This window comes from Salmo salar, chromosome 26, assembly GCF_965601325.2.
Source record: "Salmo salar chromosome 26, fSalSal1, whole genome shotgun sequence".
Lineage (NCBI taxonomy): Eukaryota > Metazoa > Chordata > Actinopteri > Salmoniformes > Salmonidae > Salmo > Salmo salar.
In genome coordinates this window covers 56,410,289-56,423,553 of record NC_138316.1, presented here as the reverse complement: position 1 = coordinate 56,423,553, position 13,265 = coordinate 56,410,289, and the positions used below count along the sequence as shown (strand labels likewise).

Below are 13,265 nucleotides of genomic sequence, written 5' to 3'. Positions count from 1 at the left end.
CTGTCATTCTCTAAATCACCTCCAATATCACCCTGTCATTCTCTCACTGAATCACCTCCAATATCACCCTGTCATTCTCTAAATCACCTCCAATATCACCCTGTCATTCTCTAAATCACCTCCAATATCACCCTGTCATTCTCTAACTGAATCACCGCCAATATCACCCTGTCATTCTCTAACTGAATCACCTCCAATATCACCCTGTCATTCTCTAAATCACCTCCAATATCACCCTGTCATTCTCTAAATCACCTCCAATATCACCCTGTCATTCTCTAAATCACCTCCAATATCACCCTGTCATTCTCTAAATCACCTCCAATATCACCCTGTCATTCTCTAACTGAATCACCTCCAATATCACCCTGTCATTCTCTAAATCACCTCCAATATCACCCTGTCATTCTCTAAATCACCTCCAATATCACCCTGTCATTCTCTAAATCACCTCCAATATCACCCTGTCATTCTCTAAATCACCTCCAATATCACCCTGTCATTCTCTAAATCACCTCCAATATCACCCTGTCATTCTCTAAATCACCTCCAATATCACCCTGTCATTCTCTAAATCACCTCCAATATCACCCTGTCATTCTCTAACTGAATCACCTCCAATATCACCCTGTCATTCTCTAAATCACCTCCAATATCACCCTGTCATTCTCTAACTGAATCACGTCCAATATCACCCTGTCATTCTCTAAATCACCTCCAATATCACCCTGTCATTCTCTAACTGAATCACGTCCAATATCACCCTGTCATTCTCTAACTGAATCACCTCCAATATCACCCTGTCATTCTCTAACTGAATCACCTCCAATATCACCCTGTCATTCTCTAAATCACCTCCAATATCACCCTGTCATTCTCTAAATCACCTCCAATATCACCCTGTCATTCTCTAAATCACCTCCAATATCACCCTGTCATTCTCTAAATCACCTCCAATATCACCCTGTCATTCTCTAACTGAATCACCTCCAATATCACCCTGTCATTCTCTAAATCACCTCCAATATCACCCTGTCATTCTCTAAATCACCTCCAATATCACCCTGTCATTCTCTAAATCACCTCCAATATCACCCTGTCATTCTCTAACTGAATCACCTCCAATATCACCCTGTCATTCTCTAAATCACCTCCAATATCACCCTGTCATTCTCTAAATCAGCTCCAATATCACCCTGTCATTCTCTAACTGAATCACCTCCAATATCACCCTGTCATTCTCTAAATCACCTCCAATATCACCCTGTCATTCTCTAACTGAATCACGTCCAATATCACCCTGTCATTCTCTAAATCACCTCCAATATCACCCTGTCATTCTCTAACTGAATCACGTCCAATATCACCCTGTCATTCTCTAACTGAATCACCTCCAATATCACCCTGTCATTCTCTAACTGAATCACCTCCAATATCACCCTGTCATTCTCTAAATCACCTCCAATATCACCCTGTCATTCTCTAAATCACCTCCAATATCACCCTGTTATTCTCTAAATCACCTCCAATATCACCCTGTTATTCTCTAACTGAATCACCGCCAATATCACCCTGTCATTCTCTAACTGAATCACCTCCAATATCACCCTGTCATTCTCTAAATCACCTCCAATATCACCCTGTCATTCTCTAACTGAATCACCTCCAATATCACCCTGTCATTCTCTAACTGAATCACCTCCAATATCACCCTGTCATTCTCTAAATCAGCTCCAATATCACCCTGTCATTCTCTAACTGAATCACCTCCAATATCACCCTGTCATTCTCTAAATCACCTCCAATATCACCCTGTTATTCTCTAACTGAATCACCGCCAATATCACCCTGTCATTCTCTAACTGAATCACCTCCAATATCACCCTGTCATTCTCTAAATCACCTCCAATATCACCCTGTCATTCTCTAACTGAATCACCTCCAATATCACCCTGTCATTCTCTAACTGAATCACCTCCAATATCACCCTGTCATTCTCTAAATCAGCTCCAATATCACCCTGTCATTCTCTCACTGAATCACCTCCAATATCACCCTGTCATTCTCTAAATCACCTCCAATATCACCCTGTCATTCTCTAAATCACCTCCAATATCACCCTGTCATTCTCTAACTGAATCACCTCCAATATCACCCTGTCATTCTCTAAATCACCTCCAATATCACCCTGTCATTCTCTAACTGAATCACCTCCAATATCACCCTGTCATTCTCTAAATCACCTCCAATATCACCCTGTCATTCTCTCACTGAATCACCTCCAATATCACCCTGTCATTCTCTAAATCACCTCCAATATCACCCTGTTATTCTCTCACTGAATCACCTCCAATATCACCCTGTCATTCTCTAAATCACCTCCAATATCACCCTGTCATTCTCTAACTGAATCACCTCCAATATCACCCTGTCATTCTCTAAATCACCTCCAATATCACCCTGTCATTCTCTAAATCACCTCCAATATCACCCTGTCATTCTCTAACTGAATCACCTCCAATATCACCCTGTCATTCTCTAAATCACCTCCAATATCACCCTGTCATTCTCTAAATCACCTCCAATATCACCCTGTCATTCTCTAACTGAATCACCTCCAATATCACCCTGTCATTCTCTAAATCACCTCCAATATCACCGTCATTCTCTAAATCACCTCCAATATCACCCTGTCATTCTCTAAATCACCTCCAATATCACCCTGTCATTCTCTAACTGAATCACCTCCAATATCACCCTGTCATTCTCTAAATCACCTCCAATATCACCCTGTCATTCTCTAAATCACCTCCAATATCACCCTGTCATTCTCTAACTGAATCACCTCCAATATCACCCTGTCATTCTCTAAATCACCTCCAATATCACCCTGTCATTCTCTCACTGAATCACCTCCAATATCACCCTGTCATTCTCTAAATCACCTCCAATATCACCCTGTCATTCTCTAACTGAATCACCTCCAATATCACCCTGTCATTCTCTAAATCACCTCCAATATCACCCTGTCATTCTCTCACTGAATCAGCTCCAATATCACCCTGTCATTCTCTAAATCACCTCCAATATCACCCTGTCATTCTCTAAATCACCTCCAATATCACCCTGTCATTCTCTAACTGAATCACCGCCAATATCACCCTGTCATTCTCTAACTGAATCACCTCCAATATCACCCTGTCATTCTCTAAATCACCTCCAATATCACCCTGTCATTCTCTAAATCACCTCCAATATCACCCTGTCATTCTCTAAATCACCTCCAATATCACCCTGTCATTCTCTAACTGAATCACCTCCAATATCACCCTGTCAGTTTCTAAATCACCTCCAATATCACCCTGTCATTCTCTAACTGAATCACCTCCAATATCACCCTGTCATTCTCTAAATCACCTCCAATATCACCCTGTCATTCTCTAACTGAATCACCGCCAATATCACCCTGTCATTCTCTAAATCACCTCCAATATCACCCTGTTATTCTCTAACTGAATCACCTCCAATATCACCCTGTTATTCTCTAAATCACCTCCAATATCACCCTGTCATTCTCTAACTGAATCAGCTCCAATATCACCCTGTTATTCTCTAAATCACCTCCAATATCACCCTGTCATTCTCTAACTGAATCACCTCCAATATCACCCTGTCATTCTCTAACTGAATCAGATCCAATATCACCCTGTCATTCTCTAACTGAATCACCTCCAATATCACCCTGTCATTCTCTAAATCACCTCCAATATCACCCTGTCATTCTCTCACTGAATCACCTCCAATATCACCCTGTCATTCTCTAAATCACCTCCAATATCACCCTGTTATTCTCTAACTGAATCAGATCCAATATCACCCTGTCATTCTCTAAATCACCTCCAATATCACCCTGTCATTCTCTAAATCACCTCCAATATCACCCTGTCATTCTCTAACTGAATCACCTCCAATATCACCCTGTCATTCTCTAAATCACCTCCAATATCACCCTGTCATTCTCTAAATCACCTCCAATATCACCCTGTCATTCTCTAACTGAATCAGCTCCAATATCACCCTGTCATTCTCTAAATCACCTCCAATATCACCCTGTCATTCTCTAACTGAATCACCTCCAATATCACCCTGTCATTCTCTAAATCACCTCCAATATCACCCTGTCATTCTCTAAATCACCTCCAATATCACCCTGTCATTCTCTAACTGAATCACCTCCAATATCACCCTGTCATTCTCTAACTGAATCACCTCCAATATCACCCTGTCATTCTCTAAATCACCTCCAATATCACCCTGTCATTCTCTAACTGAATCACCTCCAATATCACCCTGTTATTCTCTAACTGAATCACCTCCAATATCACCCTGTCATTCTCTAACTGAATCACCTCCAATATCACCCTGTCATTCTCTAAATCACCTCCAATATCACCCTGTCATTCTCTAAATCACCTCCAATATCACCCTGTCATTCTCTAACTGAATCACCTCCAATATCACCCTGTCATTCTCTAAATCACCTCCAATATCACCCTGTCATTCTCTAACTGAATCACCTCCAATATCACCCTGTCATTCTCTAAATCACCTCCAATATCACCCTGTCATTCTCTAAATCACCTCCAATATCACCCTGTCATTCTCTAACTGAATCACCTCCAATATCACCCTGTCATTCTCTAACTGAATCAGATCCAATATCACCCTGTCATTCTCTAAATCACCTCCAATATCACCCTGTCATTCTCTAACTGAATCAGATCCAATATCACCCTGTCATTCTCTAAATCACCTCCAATATCACCCTGTCATTCTCTCACTGAATCACCTCCAATATCACCCTGTCATTCTCTAACTGAATCAGATCCAATATCACCCTGTCATTCTCTAAATCACCTCCAATATCACCCTGTCATTCTCTAAATCACCTCCAATATCACCCTGTCATTCTCTAACTGAATCACCTCCAATATCACCCTGTCATTCTCTAACTGAATCACCTCCAATATCACCCTGTCATTCTCTAAATCACCTCCAATATCACCCTGTCATTCTCTAAATCACCTCCAATATCACCCTGTCATTCTCTCACTGAATCACCTCCAATATCACCCTGTCATTCTCTAAATCACCTCCAATATCACCCTGTCATTCTCTAAATCACCTCCAATATCACCCTGTCATTCTCTAAATCACCTCCAATATCACCCTGTCATTCTCTAAATCACCTCCAATATCACCCTGTCATTCTCTAAATCACCTCCAATATCACCCTGTCATTCTCTAACTGAATCACCTCCAATATCACCCTGTCATTCTCTAACTGAATCACCTCCAATATCACCCTGTCATTCTCTAAATCACCTCCAATATCACCCTGTCATTCTCTAACTGAATCACCTCCAATATCACCCTGTCATTCTCTAAATCACCTCCAATATCACCCTGTCATTCTCTAACTGAATCACCTCCAATATCACCCTGTTATTCTCTCACTGAATCACCTCCAATATCACCCTGTCATTCTCTAACTGAATCACCTCCAATATCACCCTGTCATTCTCTAAATCACCTCCAATATCACCCTGTCATTCTCTAACTGAATCACCTCCAATATCACCCTGTCATTCTCTAAATCACCTCCAATATCACCCTGTCATTCTCTCACTGAATCACCTCCAATATCACCCTGTCATTCTCTAAATCACCTCCAATATCACCCTGTCATTCTCTAAATCACCTCCAATATCACCCTGTCATTCTCTAAATCACCTCCAATATCACCCTGTCATTCTCTAACTGAATCACCTCCAATATCACCCTGTCATTCTCTAAATCACCTCCAATATCACCCTGTCATTCTCTAAATCACCTCCAATATCACCCTGTCATTCTCTAAATCACCTCCAATATCACCCTGTCATTCTCTAAATCACCTCCAATATCACCCTGTCATTCTCTAACTGAATCACCTCCAATATCACCCTGTCATTCTCTAACTGAATCACCTCCAATATCACCCTGTCATTCTCTAAATCACCTCCAATATCACCCTGTCATTCTCTAAATCACCTCCAATATCACCCTGTCATTCTCTAACTGAATCACCTCCAATATCACCCTGTTATTCTCTAAATCACCTCCAATATCACCCTGTCATTCTCTAAATCACCTCCAATATCACCCTGTCATTCTCTAAATCACCTCCAATATCACCCTGTCATTCTCTAAATCACCTCCAATATCACCCTGTCATTCTCTAACTGAATCACCTCCAATATCACCCTGTCATTCTCTAAATCACCTCCAATATCACCCTGTCATTCTCTAAATCACCTCCAATATCACCCTGTCATTCTCTAACTGAATCACCTCCAATATCACCCTGTCATTCTCTAAATCACCTCCAATATCACCCTGTCATTCTCTAAATCACCTCCAATATCACCCTGTCATTCTCTCACTGAATCACCTCCAATATCACCCTGTCATTCTCTAACTGAATCACCTCCAATATCACCCTGTCATTCTCTAACTGAATCACCTCCAATATCACCCTGTCATTCTCTAACTGAATCAGATCCAATATCACCCTGTCATTCTCTAAATCACCTCCAATATCACCCTGTCATTCTCTCACTGAATCACCTCCAATATCACCCTGTCATTCTCTGAATCACCTCCAATATCACCCTGTCATTCTCTAAATCACCTCCAATATCACCCTGTCATTCTCTAAATCACCTCCAATATCACCCTGTCATTCTCTAACTGAATCACCTCCAATATCACCCTGTCATTCTCTAACTGAATCACCTCCAATATCACCCTGTCATTCTCTAAATCACCTCCAATATCACCCTGTCATTCTCTAACTGAATCACCTCCAATATCACCCTGTCATTCTCTAAATCACCTCCAATATCACCCTGTCATTCTCTAACTGAATCACCTCCAATATCACCCTGTTATTCTCTCACTGAATCACCTCCAATATCACCCTGTCATTCTCTAACTGAATCACCTCCAATATCACCCTGTCATTCTCTAACTGAATCACCTCCAATATCACCCTGTCATTCTCTAACTGAATCACCTCCAATATCACCCTGTCATTCTCTAAATCACCTCCAATATCACCCTGTCATTCTCTAACTGAATCACCGCCAATATCACCCTGTCATTCTCTAAATCACCTCCAATATCACCCTGTCATTCTCTAAATCACCTCCAATATCACCCTGTCATTCTCTAACTGAATCACCTCCAATATCACCCTGTCATTCTCTAACTGAATCACCTCCAATATCACCCTGTCATTCTCTAAATCACCTCCAATATCACCCTGTCATTCTCTAACTGAATCACCTCCAATATCACCCTGTCATTCTCTAAATCACCTCCAATATCACCCTGTCATTCTCTAAATCACCTCCAATATCACCCTGTCATTCTCTAACTGAATCACCTCCAATATCACCCTGTCATTCTCTAACTGAATCACCTCCAATATCACCCTGTCATTCTCTAACTGAATCAGATCCAATATCACCCTGTTATTCTCTCACTGAATCACCTCCAATATCACCCTGTCATTCTCTAAATCACCTCCAATATCACCCTGTCATTCTCTAAATCACCTCCAATATCACCCTGTCATTCTCTAACTGAATCACCTCCAATATCACCCTGTCATTCTCTAACTGAATCAGATCCAATATCACCCTGTTATTCTCTAACTGAATCACCTCCAATATCACCCTGTCATTCTCTAAATCACCTCCAATATCACCCTGTCATTCTCTCACTGAATCACCTCCAATATCACCCTGTCATTCTCTAAATCACCTCCAATATCACCCTGTCATTCTCTAAATCACCTCCAATATCACCCTGTCATTCTCTAACTGAATCACCTCCAATATCACCCTGTCATTCTCTAAATCACCTCCAATATAACCCTGTCATTCTCTAACTGAATCACCTCCAATATCACCCTGTCATTCTCTAAATCACCTCCAATATCACCCTGTCATTCTCTCACTGAATCACCTCCAATATCACCCTGTCATTCTCTAACTGAATCACCTCCAATATCACCCTGTCATTCTCTAACTGAATCACCTCCAATATCACCCTGTCATTCTCTAAATCACCTCCAATATCACCCTGTCATTCTCTAACTGAATCACCTCCAATATCACCCTGTCATTCTCTAAATCACCTCCAATATCACCCTGTCATTCTCTAACTGAATCACCTCCAATATCACCCTGTCATTCTCTAACTGAATCACCTCCAATATCACCCTGTCATTCTCTAACTGAATCACCTCCAATATCACCCTGTCATTCTCTAAATCACCTCCAATATCACCCTGTCATTCTCTAAATCACCTCCAATATCACCCTGTCATTCTCTAAATCACCTCCAATATCACCCTGTCATTCTCTCACTGAATCACCTCCAATATCACCCTGTCATTCTCTAACTGAATCACCTCCAATATCACCCTGTCATTCTCTAAATCACCTCCAATATCACCCTGTCATTCTCTAAATCACCTCCAATATCACCCTGTCATTCTCTAACTGAATCACCTCCAATATCACCCTGTCATTCTCTAACTGAATCACCTCCAATATCACCCTGTCATTCTCTAAATCACCTCCAATATCACCCTGTCATTCTCTAACTGAATCACCTCCAATATCACCCTGTTATTCTCTAACTGAATCACCTCCAATATCACCCTGTCATTCTCTAACTGAATCACCTCCAATATCACCCTGTCATTCTCTAAATCACCTCCAATATCACCCTGTCATTCTCTAAATCACCTCCAATATCACCCTGTCATTCTCTAACTGAATCACCTCCAATATCACCCTGTCATTCTCTAAATCACCTCCAATATCACCCTGTCATTCTCTAACTGAATCACCTCCAATATCACCCTGTCATTCTCTAAATCACCTCCAATATCACCCTGTCATTCTCTAAATCACCTCCAATATCACCCTGTCATTCTCTAACTGAATCACCTCCAATATCACCCTGTCATTCTCTAACTGAATCAGATCCAATATCACCCTGTCATTCTCTAAATCACCTCCAATATCACCCTGTCATTCTCTAACTGAATCAGATCCAATATCACCCTGTCATTCTCTAAATCACCTCCAATATCACCCTGTCATTCTCTCACTGAATCACCTCCAATATCACCCTGTCATTCTCTAACTGAATCAGATCCAATATCACCCTGTCATTCTCTAAATCACCTCCAATATCACCCTGTCATTCTCTAAATCACCTCCAATATCACCCTGTCATTCTCTAACTGAATCACCTCCAATATCACCCTGTCATTCTCTAACTGAATCACCTCCAATATCACCCTGTCATTCTCTAAATCACCTCCAATATCACCCTGTCATTCTCTAAATCACCTCCAATATCACCCTGTCATTCTCTCACTGAATCACCTCCAATATCACCCTGTCATTCTCTAAATCACCTCCAATATCACCCTGTCATTCTCTAAATCACCTCCAATATCACCCTGTCATTCTCTAAATCACCTCCAATATCACCCTGTCATTCTCTAAATCACCTCCAATATCACCCTGTCATTCTCTAAATCACCTCCAATATCACCCTGTCATTCTCTAAATCACCTCCAATATCACCCTGTCATTCTCTAACTGAATCACCTCCAATATCACCCTGTCATTCTCTAACTGAATCACCTCCAATATCACCCTGTCATTCTCTAAATCACCTCCAATATCACCCTGTCATTCTCTAACTGAATCACCTCCAATATCACCCTGTCATTCTCTAAATCACCTCCAATATCACCCTGTCATTCTCTAACTGAATCACCTCCAATATCACCCTGTTATTCTCTCACTGAATCACCTCCAATATCACCCTGTCATTCTCTAACTGAATCACCTCCAATATCACCCTGTCATTCTCTAAATCACCTCCAATATCACCCTGTCATTCTCTAACTGAATCACCTCCAATATCACCCTGTCATTCTCTAAATCACCTCCAATATCACCCTGTCATTCTCTCACTGAATCACCTCCAATATCACCCTGTCATTCTCTAAATCACCTCCAATATCACCCTGTCATTCTCTAAATCACCTCCAATATCACCCTGTCATTCTCTAAATCACCTCCAATATCACCCTGTCATTCTCTAACTGAATCACCTCCAATATCACCCTGTCATTCTCTAACTGAATCACCTCCAATATCACCCTGTCATTCTCTAAATCACCTCCAATATCACCCTGTCATTCTCTAAATCACCTCCAATATCACCCTGTCATTCTCTAACTGAATCACCTCCAATATCACCCTGTTATTCTCTAAATCACCTCCAATATCACCCTGTCATTCTCTAAATCACCTCCAATATCACCCTGTCATTCTCTAAATCACCTCCAATATCACCCTGTCATTCTCTAAATCACCTCCAATATCACCCTGTCATTCTCTAACTGAATCACCTCCAATATCACCCTGTCATTCTCTAAATCACCTCCAATATCACCCTGTCATTCTCTAAATCACCTCCAATATCACCCTGTCATTCTCTAACTGAATCACCTCCAATATCACCCTGTCATTCTCTAAATCACCTCCAATATCACCCTGTCATTCTCTAAATCACCTCCAATATCACCCTGTCATTCTCTCACTGAATCACCTCCAATATCACCCTGTCATTCTCTAACTGAATCACCTCCAATATCACCCTGTCATTCTCTAACTGAATCACCTCCAATATCACCCTGTCATTCTCTAACTGAATCAGATCCAATATCACCCTGTCATTCTCTAAATCACCTCCAATATCACCCTGTCATTCTCTCACTGAATCACCTCCAATATCACCCTGTCATTCTCTGAATCACCTCCAATATCACCCTGTCATTCTCTAAATCACCTCCAATATCACCCTGTCATTCTCTAACTGAATCACCTCCAATATCACCCTGTCATTCTCTAACTGAATCACCTCCAATATCACCCTGTCATTCTCTAAATCACCTCCAATATCACCCTGTCATTCTCTAACTGAATCACCTCCAATATCACCCTGTCATTCTCTAAATCACCTCCAATATCACCCTGTCATTCTCTAACTGAATCACCTCCAATATCACCCTGTTATTCTCTCACTGAATCACCTCCAATATCACCCTGTCATTCTCTAACTGAATCACCTCCAATATCACCCTGTCATTCTCTAACTGAATCACCTCCAATATCACCCTGTCATTCTCTAACTGAATCACCTCCAATATCACCCTGTCATTCTCTAAATCACCTCCAATATCACCCTGTCATTCTCTAACTGAATCACCGCCAATATCACCCTGTCATTCTCTAAATCACCTCCAATATCACCCTGTCATTCTCTAAATCACCTCCAATATCACCCTGTCATTCTCTAACTGAATCACCTCCAATATCACCCTGTCATTCTCTAACTGAATCACCTCCAATATCACCCTGTCATTCTCTAAATCACCTCCAATATCACCCTGTCATTCTCTAACTGAATCACCTCCAATATCACCCTGTCATTCTCTAAATCACCTCCAATATCACCCTGTCATTCTCTAAATCACCTCCAATATCACCCTGTCATTCTCTAACTGAATCACCTCCAATATCACCCTGTCATTCTCTAACTGAATCACCTCCAATATCACCCTGTCATTCTCTAACTGAATCAGATCCAATATCACCCTGTTATTCTCTCACTGAATCACCTCCAATATCACCCTGTCATTCTCTAAATCACCTCCAATATCACCCTGTCATTCTCTAAATCACCTCCAATATCACCCTGTCATTCTCTAACTGAATCACCTCCAATATCACCCTGTCATTCTCTAACTGAATCAGATCCAATATCACCCTGTTATTCTCTAACTGAATCACCTCCAATATCACCCTGTCATTCTCTAAATCACCTCCAATATCACCCTGTCATTCTCCCACTGAATCACCTCCAATATCACCCTGTCATTCTCTAAATCACCTCCAATATCACCCTGTCATTCTCTAAATCACCTCCAATATCACCCTGTCATTCTCTAACTGAATCACCTCCAATATCACCCTGTCATTCTCTAAATCACCTCCAATATAACCCTGTCATTCTCTAACTGAATCACCTCCAATATCACCCTGTCATTCTCTAAATCACCTCCAATATCACCCTGTCATTCTCTCACTGAATCACCTCCAATATCACCCTGTCATTCTCTAACTGAATCACCTCCAATATCACCCTGTCATTCTCTAACTGAATCACCTCCAATATCACCCTGTCATTCTCTAAATCACCTCCAATATCACCCTGTCATTCTCTAACTGAATCACCTCCAATATCACCCTGTCATTCTCTAAATCACCTCCAATATCACCCTGTCATTCTCTAACTGAATCACCTCCAATATCACCCTGTCATTCTCTAACTGAATCACCTCCAATATCACCCTGTCATTCTCTAAATCACCTCCAATATAACCCTGTCATTCTCTAAATCACCTCCAATATCACCCTGTCATTCTCTAAATCACCTCCAATATCACCCTGTCATTCTCTCACTGAATCACCTCCAATATCACCCTGTCATTCTCTAACTGAATCACCTCCAATATCACCCTGTCATTCTCTAACTGAATCAGATCCAATATCACCCTGTCATTCTCTAAATCACCTCCAATATCACCCTGTCATTCTCTCACTGAATCACGTCCAATATCACCCTGTCATTCTCTAATTGAATCACCTCCAATATCACCCTGTCATTCTCTAAATCACCTCCAATATCACCCTGTCATTCTCTAAATCACCTCCAATATCACCCTGTTATTCTCTAACTGAATCAGATCCAATATCACCCTGTTATTCTCTAACTGAATCACCTCCAATATCACCCTGTCATTCTCTAAATCACCTCCAATATCACCCTGTCATTCTCTAAATCACCTCCAATATCACCCTGTCATTCTCTAACTGAATCACCTCCAATATCACCCTGTCATTCTCTAAATCACCTCCAATATCACCCTGTCATTCTCTAACTGAATCACCTCCAATATCACCCTGTCATTCTCTAAATCACCTCCAATATCACCCTGTCATTCTCTAAATCACCTCCAATATCACCCTGTCATTCTCTAAATCACCTCCAATATCACCCTG

At 41.1% G+C, this 13,265-nt stretch overlaps 1 protein-coding gene across 1 annotated transcript in view; it reads left to right on the top strand.

Moving 5' to 3' along the window:
* The window catches only part of LOC106595813 (NT-3 growth factor receptor), a 165,240-nt gene that overhangs the window by 105,269 nt on the left and 46,706 nt on the right, over positions 1–13,265 (top strand). The window lies entirely within an intron of this gene.